This window comes from Ambystoma mexicanum, chromosome 5q, assembly GCF_040938575.1.
Source record: "Ambystoma mexicanum isolate Mex_15411 chromosome 5q, UKY_AmexF1_1, whole genome shotgun sequence".
Lineage (NCBI taxonomy): Eukaryota > Metazoa > Chordata > Amphibia > Caudata > Ambystomatidae > Ambystoma > Ambystoma mexicanum.
Window position 1 is genome coordinate 45997104 of NC_090933.1, and position 15141 is coordinate 46012244.

The 15141-nt window shown below is 48.2% G+C and overlaps 1 protein-coding gene across 5 annotated transcripts in view; it reads left to right on the forward strand.

The window, feature by feature from the left end:
• GFOD1 (Gfo/Idh/MocA-like oxidoreductase domain containing 1) overlaps positions 1 to 15141 on the forward strand; it is a 364310-nt gene that overhangs the window by 307300 nt on the left and 41869 nt on the right. The window contains exon 1 of one of the 5 annotated variants that reach the window (XM_069620488.1): positions 2893 to 2917. The exons of the other annotated variants lie outside the window; for them this stretch is intronic. The gene's annotated coding sequence lies outside the window, so the exon portion shown is untranslated. Of the gene's footprint in view, positions 1 to 2892; positions 2918 to 15141 lie in introns of those variants that run through there. 5 annotated transcript variants of the gene reach the window in all.

Below are 15141 nucleotides of genomic sequence, written 5' to 3' on the forward strand. Positions count from 1 at the left end.
AAACGCTCCTTCAATCTCTTAGGAGAGTACACAGAAGTAAAACCAATATTTGTTTTACAATTCTAAATTCAGTGCTAGACATTAGGCAAAAGCAAACTTTCAAGTGAAAGCTTACAGTTCACTCTAATTTAAGTATGTCAGTTAACTATTAATTTCATTAGATAAATGGTTTACACAAAGTCATATCTTTCAAGTGTGTTAGTGAGTGGTTATTTTCAAAGGATTTGATTCCAATTAATAAAGTATAATACCCATTCGACTGACTTATTTTTGTGACCAGGGTGTTTATATCCTTGTAAGCATTGGCCGTGTTTATTATTGCTGAGATAATTGACTTTTCTCATTTATTGATCCACAGAAAGCCACCCCCTGAATATGGGGGCAGTCAATTATCCAGCACTAATAGCTTATCAATGTATGGAAGAGAAAATCACCACCTAAATGTGGGTGATCTGTATATTTGTTCTGTTACTTTGACATGCTGGAGTGAAAGTCATGATTTGACCATTGTGGCATTCGATTGGTTATCTACAAGCAACAGGGTGTATGCCCATTCATCATTTGGAAGGGTGGGAGGTGATCTGAGGCAATTCAAAACACAGAACAACAGGGCGTACAGCTCTAACCACTTCACTTGCTTAAAGCATAATGGATTTGAGAATAAAATACACCATGTTGTCATAGTGTTTGTGTGATATAAAAGCTTACATGATAGGAATGTGATTTCATCAATGGATCATGTTATGACAAAGAATCCACGTAACTTTACAAACATACAAAATTCAAGGCAAAAGAAATAGACACCATTACATTATGTACATGATCACATCAATCCCATGTAAGTTCCCGTCCGCACGTACGCACAGAAATACATACAGGGAGTCCGGTGCCAGCAGAGGGGTTAGTACTCAGAATAAGACGGTACGCTTCCCAAAATCAAAATTGGAACACGTCTATACCAGTATTCAAGTCATTCAGATAGTCGAACGCCTGGGGTTTAATGCCTCACATACAGGGTTATTTAGAGAACGGACAAGGTTTGAAAGGGAGCAAGATACCCCAGGGGTGAATGGCATGAACGGCGACTCTGGTGAGAGGCTAAGTCCATACAGTGATGGAAAGCAGGTCTGAGGGGGTATAGGAGAGACTTCTTAATTCCTAAAGGATATACGTATGGTATAAAAGGCAAGAAGGTTTGAGGAGAAGAGTATGCCTAGAAAAAGAGGTCACACAATGAGACCAGAGAATGTGGAGTGTGAAGTAAAATAAACATATGTTCATCTGATGCAGTCCACGCCCGAACCAAAAACGCAAAATGCTAGCGTGGGCCAGTTTTTATTGGTTGAAGTGGGCCAGTTTGATGAGCTATTTCACTATGCAGCTAGTATTTTTGACCAGTGATGCTGAATAAATATTCTTTAAAATGCACAGTTTACATCACATTTCATCACAAAACTCTCCCTTGGGTACTATTCAAACAGACTGTCTGTCACAAAAGGAATGAATAGCCATTTGCAACTGTGGGCCACTTATTCATTGGTGCCTGAGACAATGTTATGCCCCAGTCCGACCCTGATGTTGGCAGGTGCACGGAAAGGCCAGCCTGCGTACAGGGTGCAGTGAAAAAAGTAAAGTTTAGTGTCATACTGAACAAGCAAGGACAATCCTGGAGACCATTTAGATTCTGTGCACCAGGGTAAGAAGGTAGATGGGCACATTTGAAAGTATTTCAATAGCGTTTCTCCAATGAAAAACGTTTTGGTATATTGTGCCCTATGTTTCTATACTGACCTCGTCATGCCATTTCTCCTTATGCTCTGTGCTGTGCATGAGCTGCTTTATCATCTGGGGCTTTGCGCTGTATCGCCATGCTCTACTGGGCGGTGAAGGCCCCCAGCTGGTGCTTGGGGAAAGGCATCATGAGGTACGGAATGGGCATGTGGATTTGCACCTTTTCTTCGGGATTCTGTAGCAAATTCAGCTTGGCATCCAGTCCAAGTGCCCATCGTGCTGATTACTAGCGTTCCCTCTGCCCATTCAATGCCAAAGACTATTCCTCTCCTGGCCAATCAGGGAAGCCCTGGATGTGTAATGTCGCCCGGGCCATGAGATGCTATTTTAGGACTTGGCTGGCCTGTTATTCCTGTTCACTGGGTGGAAGGAAGGGCGGCATTAGGTTTCGGTGATGGCTGCATGGAAGCAGCCAGAATTTAATTTCTCAGTGGCATTAGTTGCTTGAATGTAGGACGGGCGGATTAACGAAGCAGTGGCTGAAGTCCCTTGTGTTTCCCGACAGATGTTACGGTTGGAGGCAACTCTCATCATGAAGAGCTGCCCCCTGCCTGGTAAATGCCAGGTACGACGACACGGAGCCCGGCGGAATGGAGGAGGCACCCCCGATAACCCGGGCGGCATCCTTCTCGGTCCCCAGCCCCTTCCCCCTTGGAAAGGGGGGGGTGGGGGTTGCCGTGCCAAGGCGGCAAAATTGGGAAAGCCCGCGAATGAAATGCGCAGCAAGCAAAAGAAATGCCCGTGAAAGCCGAAGCGCGGCAAATAACGAAGAAAGCCCGCGAAGGGCAACAAAGGGAAAGGGGAGGGGTTTCCCCTTCATAAGGAGCGGGGTTCCCGCTACTAACAAGAAAGCAGCTGCAGCCGAGGGACACCCGTGCACTTCCACGGGACTGCAGCAGAGGGTTTTCTTTTTGTTTGCAGTTGGAGGACGCCGACCTGCCCCCCATCACAGAAGGGTTTTTCCTGCTCCCGAGTCGGTTTCTGAGCCCAGGCGCGGAAGGGCCAGGTTCCAGTGGAGGTCGTGCTCACTATGGCCAGCAAGCAGTTTCCAGTTCGAGTGGCGTTCTCTAGGAGGTTTGCGGTCCCATGTGGAAGGTGCGTCGGGTCGCGGAAAGGGAGAGAGAAGGTATGACTGGAGGGAAAGTAACTAATCCGGCGTTGGGGGGGCCGGGGAGTGGCGGGGCGCTGGGCCAGGTTTAAGTTCAGGAGTCCAGGGTCTCAGGCGGGGCTCGTGCTGGCGGCAATGCAGGACAATATAATCAGGTTGCACTGCAGAAGTGGGCTCAAGCATTGAAGGGAGTGTAAGGTGCACCACCGGCTAGTTGTGATTGCAAACAGGAAGCGGGCCAAGGGTCCCTAGGCTGGCAGGAGGTCAGGCACAGGTCCGTTATCTGCTCGGTGGAACAACCCGCCCCAGCAATGATGGAAAGCATGTGGTCAAGGTTCTACAGCAACAGGGGTAATTTACATGCGTTTCCCAGGTATGTTGGAACGGGGGTGAAAATGCTGCACATTGGTGGCTGTGCTTTCAAGCAAGTCAACAACGGCGCAGCTTTGTCCTAAAGCTAGAAATACCAGGTTTTCGGCAGGTCAGATAGCTCAGCACGTTACTGTGCCTGCGGGGTAGCCTCAGCGTTTTGGGCAAAATCGCCACGGCTCATGAAAACATGGCCCAGGTTAAACGGAATTATTGAATATAGCTGTTGCCCTCTGTGGGATAAGTTGGTGTCATTGAAGAAAGGAGGTGGTGTATCGGGAGCACGTAACTTCCACCCTCAGCACTGGATTTAAGATTCTGTCGGGCACCAGGGTTGTTTGATTAGTACGGATGGCACACAAGTGTTCGCAGGGGTTGCTCTTCAAGGCGGATTATGCAGTGGGAGGAATGTATGCCAGAGTTATGTTTTTATTGGCACTAGCACAATGGGGGGAATTAACATTATGCGTATTGTTGGGTTTGCCGTATGTTGGATGACAGATTTAAAGAGGAACGAAGGTACGGGTGAGAGTATGGACCCCGGCTCCCGCGAATCCTTGCATTGGCAGGAAGCCTCTGCTATGTAGTGTAATAGTGGTCTAACGTTTGGGGTAAATGCACGTGGAAGGACAGTCGCCGATGGGGCCAGGCCTGGCTCTGGGAAGGTTGTTTTACGCTTATAAATGTTAATGTGCGTTCCAGTGGTATTTCTTTATTTAGTGAACGGCGGGATGGAAGGAAGTGTGCAGGCTTTTCTCAGGGCTGCTTTAACCCCAGGGGCGCAAACTGGTGTGACTTGGCGCAGGATATGGTATCTGCTGAGCCATGTGGCATAAGCTTTTCAGAGGAAAAAGCCCCGCTTTCAAAATGTTTTTGCACAGGAGGAAGATTAATGTGGCAGTGCGCGCGCCGGATATGCGTGTATCTTCCGCGATCTTTGTTTTTTGGAGTATGGCGTGGGGCACCATGGCGAGGTGTCGGGAAGTTACATTGGAAAGTAGAAGGATGTTTTGAGTTAAAGGGGCCTTTCGCAGCGGTACATGGCATTAATAGATGAAAGATGCCTAACATGTGCAATGGAGTATTTAAACTGTGTTAGCGGAAGCACGGGGTTTAAAAGGGTAATATGGGAAGGGCTTTACATTCCTTTGGCACGTCAAGGACGGTCATTAATACATGGTTAACAGCTAATAGAAAGAATACGTACATTGGTGTTGTTATTAAGCGCATTGTTTCAAGACTGTTGAACCGCGGATAGGCTTCTCTGGTTTATATAAATGTAAGGTGCTTGTTGTCTGTTGCCATACCGAGGGGGGCATGAGTATAGCAGTAGGCAGCACATTACAGCATGCAGGGAATTGGTTCCTGGGCTGCTCGTAGAGGGATAAGTACGCTGATTAATACTCAGCAGCGTGAGTGCACGGGGACTTAGTGCGGTGGCAGGGGTTTATGAGGAATTGACGGTTGCCTTTGGAGTTTATTTTTGAGTAAGTTCCCTCTGCATGGCTCTGAAAAAGGGGTACCACCCAAAGTGGACTGGTGTTCACTGGGTGTGGTAAAATAAGTTGCGTGGACGCATATTGCTCCTTTGATTGCCGTGAGTCCATGGGTTGGGCCCCTTGAGCTGCACCGCCGGTGGCGGGCTGAGGGTGACAGTACGACACCAAGGGGCTAAAACAAGCATTGGGGGCTCCGCTGATCCTGTTTAAGGTTGGGTCATTTCAAATCTGGTTTCAGTAGATTTTCACCATTGTTGGGATTGGAGGTGATTGGAGGATTGTAGTAGGACGCTGTAGGCTAGGCAGCCAGGTCGAAGGGTAAGCTGGTATGACACGGGGTATGATAAATGAGCACCACACACCGTGGGTAATAATAAGCAGCGCTCAGATACCCGAGGGTACGCAGCGCTATATAAAGGCTAAATCATGGACAGCACAGCAGCTCTGACATTAGCATAGCCCGAGGCCTTGTTCCAGACCTAGCAACACCCCTGCTGCCGGTGCCGTTAAAAGGAGACCGCGGTGGCGAATGGCTAGTCGCCCCTCTGGTTTGAATACTAAGAAAGGGGGTTCTAGGCTAAAGAAAGGGGGGTTGTTTGACGCTAGGAGGAGGCAGATTGTGCATCTAGAAATTCTCCTTACTCGACAATAATGTGCGGTATCAAATGTGTTCATGTACAGATACAGGTTGAAGATGCCAGAAAGGGAGAAGATCACTAGGCAAGCAGGCCACTGTACAGGGGTGGAATGGTAAAGTTGACCAGGTAGAAAACTGTTAAACTTGGTTTTACTGGACACCTTCAGTGGAGTAAGCGTCGCTGTGTAAGCAGCTAATCCCCCACCAGTGGGCCACAGTAGCTGCCGCCTAAAATGAACCAAAGGCATTGTATATGCAAGGGGGAGCTGCACCCAGTTAGTGGGCAGCCTGGCATAACCGGCTAAGGGCGACACCAGCGCCTGACTTAGCGGTACACCCAATGTGAACACTGTGAAGACCATGGAGGTGGTTGATGCTCCAAAAGGCGGCTACGCATGGTTTGTGCAGAATTCAACCAGGGTAGCTGGTTCAGACTCTGAAATGCACGAGTGGCAGCTCAGGTCATTGTAATGGGTGCCACTGGTACCAGGTTTTATGGGAAGAAATGGGGTGTAAGAATGGTGCGCCAATTTTGCTGTAAAGTCAGACAACTATGGGGAAGGGTCTGTTTCAGATGGGGCCAGCTCGGTATAATTGCACTGGGGGATCAAGGTCCATTTCAGGGTAACGGGGTAAAGAAAATTCCCTGCCTCAATTAGGTTCTGGGTACCTCACCGTTTATTGCCCCAAAGGTCCAGTTCACAGCGGTTCAAGTTCCTGCCAGGGTCAGGTTCTAATAATCAAGTGGGGGACTAAGCAACAAACAATGGGAGGTGGACATCGACAGTAATGAACAGGTCAAGGGCTAATAGTGTTGGGAAACACCGAAAGGCGGGAATTTGAACTTCGAGCGCTCTCCCCGCCCGCGGACACCTGTAAGAGCAGGGTAGGCCCAGGCTCAAAAGGTGGGAGTGTAGGGCCTACTGCACACTTGGTGCAAACAAATAGGGGGAAGCAGGCAACACCTTCTGGGGCGAGCAGAGGTGCCCCGGAGCAGGCCCGCCCTGGTTAGCCCCGGAGTAGAATCCAGCACAAAACTCTGGGAAAAGCAAAAAAGAGGAAAGGCGGCACAAGACCGCGGATGCTGGTGGGGCAAGAGGGCTGGGTAAGGGGATGTAAGGCAAAGATGGTGCCTGAAATTCTAAACAAGAAACAAACACGGCGCACCCCTCCAGCATGGGAACTCCTGCAAGGACAGGCAGAGCAAAGATTAAGTTGGCTGGGGTGCTTTAGCCAACTAAAAATGGTGAGGAACCTATTGCAGGTACAGTAGGAAGAACAAATTGGAAAGGTGGCTGGGGCAGAAGTGTCCCAGAGCAGGCACACCGAGTGCTGCCGTAGTGGAGGCGGACCATGATGGTAAGGTGGCATGGACAGAAGGGTCCCCGGGCAGGCTCACTTTGGTTAAGGCGGAACAGGTTGGAAAGGGACAGAGACAAAGTGTCCCGGAGCAGGCCCGCCCTGGTTAAGGCGGAGCAGGATGGAAAGGGGACAGAGGCAGAGTGTCATGCTTTCAATTTTAGTGGCTCAAGTGATGCTATTCACATATAGTTTGCGGGTTAAATCCAACCTGTGGGTTCATCTGCCAGTCTCCTCGCGTTGGCCAGGCGCGAGGAGACTGTCAGATGAACCACTGCCAATGTGTACCCCTATAATCTGACCATCCTGGGAAATAATCTGCCACCACCTGGTTTGGACAGTAAACTGGCATGGGGCCTATGGTCGGTCCTGAAACTGAGGTAGGTGCCCACAAATACTTTAGACATGTTTCCACTGCCCAGCCAAGGTCTCTATTTCTAGAACAGAATGATTACGTTCAGTAGTGGGTCACAATGCCCTTAATACATAGACCATATTCACTTCAGTGCTTCCTCTACCTTGCTAGAGCACTTCCACAAACACATGAGCACTGGAATCCACTATAACTGTATAGTGGCATCAAGGACGAAAAGGGTGTAGAGCAGGTGCTGACACGCTCTTCCCTTTTACCTCCAAACCTGCATTTCTCCCCAGTCAAATGTGGCTTCTTCCTGCAGTCTCCTGATGGATGCAAATGAAGGTGTGAATGCAGCGTCATATTCGCACAGAGCTATGATGGAAAGGAGCTTATATCAGTCCCTGGAGGTGAGGACTTTATGAATGGCCCGGAGGACTTTCATCTTAAGCCTCACTCGTTGGGCTGATATGACATGACCCATATAATTGGCCTCCCACCAAAGGAATGTCCATGTCTGTTTGTTTCTTGGGAGTCATGTCACTCTCCTGCAATGTCAGCACTCTAACTATGGTAAGCCTATGCTCAGCCACGAGGATGAATAAATCAGGATATTGTCCTGGAAGCACACTACCCCTTTTATTTCCCTAGCAGTTTGCATAAAGCACTAAAATTCGGTTTCATCCTGATATCTGAGTTATCTGCCGTATGTTGTGTGCTTTTTGCAGAATTGTGTATTGCTGGAATATATTTTGCGTGCCCTGGGCCTAGAGGACAAATACTGAGAGCTCAGAGCTGCAGCTAAGATGCGCAGGCCCGAGTGAGGAGGAAACATGTGGAGTCTGGGGTCCGTTCCAGGCCATGGAATGAGAATGTGGAATGTGGGGCGATTCGAAGGGTGGTTGGAAGGGAGATGAATGAGAGCAGCTGCGCTCTGCTCCTCGATACCTGTGGGGTTTCAACTTAAATATTAAGGGCCTCATCACGGGTTTGGCGGTAACCCTTTAAGCGGCCGTAGCGCTGTTACCGCCACATTTAAGGGTCTGCCAGATCATGCCTTGGCGGTTTTCTCCCCAGCTCTGAGCTGGGGGGAAATCCGCTGCAAATTTGCCGATTTTCGGCGCTATTACTGCCGGCGGGAAATCCGCTGGCGGTAAAAGCGCAAATCTTTCCCATTGGGACCAATGGGGAATGAGGAATTCCCGAATGGGCCCAATGGGGAATGGGCACTAACCATTCTGCCCGTGATCCGGCGCTAATAGCGCCGGGGGGTTTGGCGGTAGGGCTAATAGCGCCGACCACCCAACTCGTGATGAGGGCTTAAGACTTACCTGTTCCTCATCTCCTTCAATTTGGCGATGAGTCAGAGTGGATCCAAACTGATTTTGGGGTATTTTGGTGGCAGTTGGTGGACCCTTCGAGGCGCGAGCAGGCGGCACGCGCAGCCCCAGCATCGGATGTTGTACATGCAAGCAAATGTGGTTTCAAGGAAAGGACACGCTGACGTGCAGGAACGTGGCAGCCATTTTGGTTGCCATAACCACATTGCATTGTGGCCAGGGACATTATTAAAAGAAGTGAATCTTCGCATCAAAGCACATCTTCCTCGTCACAGTACCATAGTGACCTATGCCATAGGTTTACATCTTCCTCATCGCAGTACCTTTTGAAATAGATATAAGGTAGAAGGACACCCAAGCATAAATACTTCCACTGTTTGCTTTTTCATAACGGGAGAAGGAACTGTTTAGTGTGTCAGTACATTAACGCACCAATTGTTGACCAGTCTAGTATTTATAGTGTTTATGTCCATGGATCTTGGATGTTAGTAGGGATAGGAAGATGTCAGTCACAATACATCCTCTCGACACCTTCATACCAAACCCTGGAGTGCTAGCTATAGATCGGAGGCAATACTGCTCCATCTCAGTCCAGAAGGTCAAAAGAAATATAGAGAAATGCCTCCAATAGCAGACGCCCAAGGAGGTGGTTACTTGGATGTGTATCAGAAGACTCTGCTCCAATTAGATAATTAGTATGCATCCACGACGAATGTAGCAATTAATGGATACAACTTCTATACCCGGAAGCAGGAAGAAAATTAGTCAGTAGAGGAATGTGTCACCGCTCTCAGGACATTAGCAATTTTGTGTGAATTCACTGTCAGGATGGGGACAGATGAACTGATTAAAGCTCAAATTATTATACACAGCAACAATCTGGTTGTTCAAGAAAGGTTGTGGATGTGTGGGAATCCAACACTGGAGGAGGCAATGGTGATGACCAAGAAAGTGGAACACACACAATTGTGTTCCCGAGCCATAAAGGAGAAGAAGTAAAGCGATATGGCAGAAGCGAGCAAAGCAGACACAAATAAAGAGCAGGGTCACGTGAGTTTACTGACCAAAAGAAACAAGAAAGGTGGTGCGAAGAAGGAGGACCCCAAGAAGGAAACTGAAGGCAGAGTGGGAAAGAAGAATGCCTTGATGCCCTCAAATGGTGAGAAAGGAAAATGCTACAGGTTCGGTCGTAGGGGACACTTTGCTAACTCCAAGCTGTGTCCCGCCATCAATCTAAAGTTTTCAAATGATGGTCTTAAGGGACATTTTGCTGCCACGTACCATAGGAAGAAGAAAATATCTTCTGTTCAATTAGGAGAGGAAGATGAGACCACGTGGTAGTGGTATGGAAGGCGGAAGAAGATTATTCCAAAAGGAAATGTCCCAGCTACAAGATTAGAATTGATGGTTTCCAAGTGAAGGTGATGGTCGATAGTTGCTCACCGTATTCAATCCTGACCAAGACAGGTGGAAGAAGCTGCAGCAGGCTGCTCAGAGGAGTGCACTCAAACGCTCGAACATTAAGGCACTTGCAGGATATGAGGGTTTTTTACGATTGTTATGAAGAGAATGTTCCAGGCTGTGATGGAATACAAAGGAAGATTAGCTGTGATTAATGTCTATGTAGCGAAGAAACAAGTGGACATACTAGGATGGCATGACCAAGCAGCTTTGGGTATTAGACTTGATTCCAGAGTGATGAGTCAGTGTTCTTTGTGCATAACAATTCCTCGAGAAGAGGAACAGTTCCCAGAGGTATTTAACAATAAGGTGGGGGGAGTGTTTGCAAGGAATTGCTCACAGGATTGTGTTGACGTCTGAATCAAAGCCTGTGTGCCACAAGTTGAGGCACAATTAGGCATCAATCAGAGGAGAAGGGGAAAATAAACTGGAGAAGCTCCTTGAAGGGGCAATAATCAAGTGGCAAGGCAGCTGAATGGGTTAGTCCCATTGTAGTGGAGCTCAAGAAGAATGGAAAAATCAGGATGTGTGTGGACCTTAGGGATGTTAACAAGAATATTGTGGTAGACAAATTCTCATTGTCCATGCTCACAGAAATTCTGAACAGTATCAGGGATGTTGCGATGTTCACGAGTCTTGACCTGCTTGCAGCAAACCATCAGATTCAGTTTAGGGAGGATTGCCAGGCCCTGGCGAAATTCATCACTCCGTTTGGGCTTTTGTAGTGATGAACAAGATACTCAAAGGTGTTACTGGCACACTGTTTTACCAAGATGACATTTTGGTGTCTGACAGCAGGGACAAATTAGAGCATAATAAGAGGCTGCATGAGATGTTAAGCAGACTGAGGGACAAAGGGTTAACGACTGAGCCAAGTAAATGCCATTTCAGAGTGAAAGAAGTGGAATACCTTGGACGTGTGGTGAGGGCTACCGCTCAAAGGTGGACGCCTTGAACGCTGAGAGAGAAGCATAGGTTCTCAAGAACAAAGATGAAGTTTGTGTATTCTTCGATCTTAGAAGTTTATAACAAGTTTGTAAAGAATGTTGTCATGCTGGATGAACCTATTCAGAGGTTATTGAAGGGGGACGGGGAGTTGATTGGGATGGAGAGTGTCAAGAGACATTGAAGTTGATAAAGAAGGGGATTTACAATGCTAAGAATCTTGGAGGGTTCAAGGTGGATGATGAATGTATGATTACTGTAGATACGAGTGTGAAGGGTTTGGGTGCTGTATTGTCACAGAGGATTGGAAAGGAAGAGAGGACGATTTGTCGTGCATCCAGAGCTGTGACTTAATGCGAAAGCAGATACTCTGCTATCGAAAAGGAGTTGCTGCCATGTGTATGGGGAATTGAATATTTTAGAAGGTATGTATGGAGTTGGTGGTTTCTTGTCAGAACAGACCACAAGCCCTTGGTTGAAGTACTCACAGTGAAATGGATGGTGAGAGCTACCCCCAGGATTGCTAGGATGTGCTTGAGGGTGCAGGAGTAGGATTTCAGGGTGGAGTATGTGCCCAGAGTTCTGATTTGTTTTGCAGTTTTTCTGTTGAGAGCGCCTTTGGAGTGGATGACTGATTGGGTACTGCAGGAGGAGGAGGAGGAAATAATAGCTTTACTAGAGGAAGTGTTTGTAGATGAATATTCTTTAGTGGGTAAAGGGAATGGAAGAGTGGATTAGAGGTAGATGGAATTCTTGGTAAGGTGTTGAGTAGACGAAGTTGGGGTGGCTGAGGAAGAAGGCGGTCTCTGATAGGTTTAAAAGTTTCTGGGAGGTCAGAGATCAGTTGACAATAGAGGATAACTTACTTTTGATAGGAGGGGGTTTGGTAGTGCCGAAGTGCTTCAGAGAGACATTCATTAATAAGGCTCATGACGGGCACTCCGGTATTACTTTTACCAAGAGAAAGTTGAGAGGAAGTTATTGGTGGCCTGCAATGGACGTTATGGCTGAGAGAGTGGTAAGGGAGTGTTGGGCCTGTCATAATTGTGACAAGGCGTTGAAATCTCAAAGACAGGAGCTGTTGCCTGTTCCTCTGCCGGAGGGTGCCTGGTCACGAGTTGCGATTAACATTCTAGAACCGTATGACATTTTGGGGAAGGAATGTAGGTTCTTGATCATTTTGGTTGACCATTCTTTCAAAATGGCCATAAGTGAAGTGGATTAAGGAGGTGTCTAGTGGTGAAATTATAAAATATCTGGAGCAGATTTTTAGGAGAGAGAGGTACCCAATGGAAGGTGTGAGCGACAATGGTACACAGTTCAGAAGCGCGGAAATGGGGAACTATGCTAGGTTAAGTTAGGTTAGAAATGTATATAGTGCATATTCATAGGAACCAAGCAGCATGCTGCATCTAGGCGCAGATCAAGTCAGAATAGCGTACCTGCGTAGTGAAATCCCACATATGTATATGATCAGATAGGTCTTCAATTTCTTCCTGAAAACTACCATAGACTCAATCTGTCGAAGATAAAGAGGAAGTGAGTTCCAGGCCCGAGGGCTGGCCATCGAAAAACATCTATCACCCCATATAGTTTTAGATGAGGGAATCATCAATAAGCCCTGATCTAAAGATCGCAAACACTGATCTTAATATATTAATATCTTAATATATGTTTTATAGATCTTAATTTTTATTGACAAATAAACCAGTCCCACTTCATGAATGCATCTGAACACAAGACACAATAGTTTGAATTAAATTTGCCGCACAACTGGTAATCAATGAAGTTTTCGGCAGAAGTCAGAGATTGATGATTTCCAGGGCAGGGAGAAGATCAGGCGTACAGCTGAGCTTTGGGCCACTGCAAGGTGCTTTATCTGGTATTTTGGACTGCCTACAAAGAGCGCATTGAAGTGGATTGCCAGATACAACCTAGGTTTTTCACAGAGTCAGTAAATTTGGAAGCAATTCCAAAAAGGGTTGGACATGGTAGTATCGGGAAAATGTTCCACAGTTGGTTTTTAGATCCGAAAATGATGATTTTCATCTTACTGGAATTCAACTGAAGTTTATTTTCAACCATCCAAAGATGGATTCTTTGTGTGCACTGTACAATGCACTCTGTTTCCTCCAATGGTTCTTTCAAGCTCACATAAATATGTGTATCAGCTGCATAAGAGTGTGTTCTAACTTGATGGGTCCGACTTGATGGTCGTGCAGTTATGTAATGCCTCCGTCCCCAAGTACCGCTCGAGCAGAATGTAAACACTGCCCTAGCAATCTTTGAGGCCACAGTTGGCAGTGTCGTCGTCAGCCTGGTACCGGGAACGCCGGAAGGACCCCTGAGTGCTGTAAGGCTAAGGGTTATAATCAAGGAAACACCCAAAAGGCAATTGGCAGAGGGAGCAAACAAGATGCAGTGACACCAGCTTACCTAAAAGGGGTGGAGTATAGGCAAGAGACCTATACAGACAGCAGAGGAACCCACAGCAGGCTGAGATGATGTACTTGGCACTCCTGAAAGCACCTGGTGGAGCAAGAACTTGATCCGTGGCAAAACTTGAAGCAATCCGAGGTTTGCAGAAACAGAAGGGTAATCCAAAAGCAAGTCCAGAGTACAAACAGTTGTCAGGCATCCGGGAGATCAGAGAGCACGCCAGAGTCCAAGGGTAATCCGAGAGCAAGTCCAAGAAGCGTTCCAAGGTCGAGGCAAGGAGAGTAACAAGAAGCAAAAGGTAACGCCTGGCAGTCCTCTGTAGAAGTAGCTGTGAAGCAAAGTGTCTTGTTTGCCGGCTTCTTTTGAAGCGGCGAGCGGTGTCACGTGACGCATCACGTGACCGCTCGCACACGTTACGTGGAGTGCAACGCGGCCAGCGATTGGGGCTGCCGGTACTTCCTGGTATCCTGGCGTCGCCGGCTGTGCAGGAGGCGCCATGGCAACCGCCAACGCAGAAAAGGGCGAAAAGAGGCGGGTCCGCCCAACATGGTATCCCGCCTGCCGTGCTTCCCCTGCTGATGCGACTGGAGAACACGACGGCGAGAAGCGCCTGATGAGAGAGACAGGTGTGAGGGGGGAAGTGGGAGATGGGGTGTGTGAGAGGGCGTGACAGAGCCCCCCTCAAAGGCCCACGACCGCGTGGGCTGGATGGATGTTCCCGGTGAAATCGGGCCACCAGGTGAGGAGCGTGAACATCCCGGGAAGCAACCCAGGAGCGGTCCTTAGGGCCGTAACCCAGCCAGTCTACTAGATATTGCAACCCGCCCCTGTAAATACGGGTACCCAGAATAGCCCACACCTCAAACGCATCGGGGGACAAGACAGAGACCGGGGCAGGAGGGGCAGCCAACCGGGTAGGGCCAGGGCATTGCTTAAGCAGGGAGACGTGAAATACCGGGTGGATCCGCCAGGCAGAAGGCACCGCCAGGCGCATTGCCACCGGGTTCAGGACCTTGACCACCTCATATGGACCCACAAAGCGAGGGAGAAGTTTGCGACAGCCAGGGATGTGCAAATGGCAGCTAGAGAGCCAAACCCGGTCCCCCACTTTGTAAGCAGGCGCATCCGCCCTCCTCCTGTCAGCAGTGGTTTTCATGGAGGTTTGGGCCTCGCGCAGGTGGACCAAGGTTTGGGCATGGACTGAGACCAAATCCCGAGCGCAGGCCGAAGCAGCGGGGGTATCAGAAGAGGAGAAGTCAGCAATGAATTGTCGGTAAAAGTTAGCGAAACCCAAAAATGACTGCAGTTGCTTGAGTGTGGTCGGAATTGGCCATTCGTTGATTGCCCGGACTTTGGACTGATTCATAGAGAGACCCCCGGGAGAGATATGGAACCCCAAGAATTCAACCTGACTGGTATGGAAAATGCACTTCTCGGGTTTAGCAAATAGTGCGTTGGCTTGGAGACGCAACAACACTTCCTTGACATGCGTGATGTGTTCATCGAGGGAGGATGAGAAAACCAATATGTCATCTAAGTACACTACCACGTAGGCGTTCAGGATATCGCCAAATATGTCATCCATGAAGCGCTGAAACGTAGCAGGAGCATTACAGAGGCCAAACGGCATAACTGTATACTCAAACAACCCTTGTCCTGAGAAGGCCGTCTTCCATTCATCTCCATCACGCATGCGTATGAGATTGTACGCTCCCCGAAGATCCAGTTTGGTGTAAATCGTGGCATGAGTGAGTTTGTCTAACAATGGGGTAATGAGAGGTATGGGATAGCGTTTTTTTACCGTGATGGCGTTCAAACGCCTGTAATCTATGCAAGGA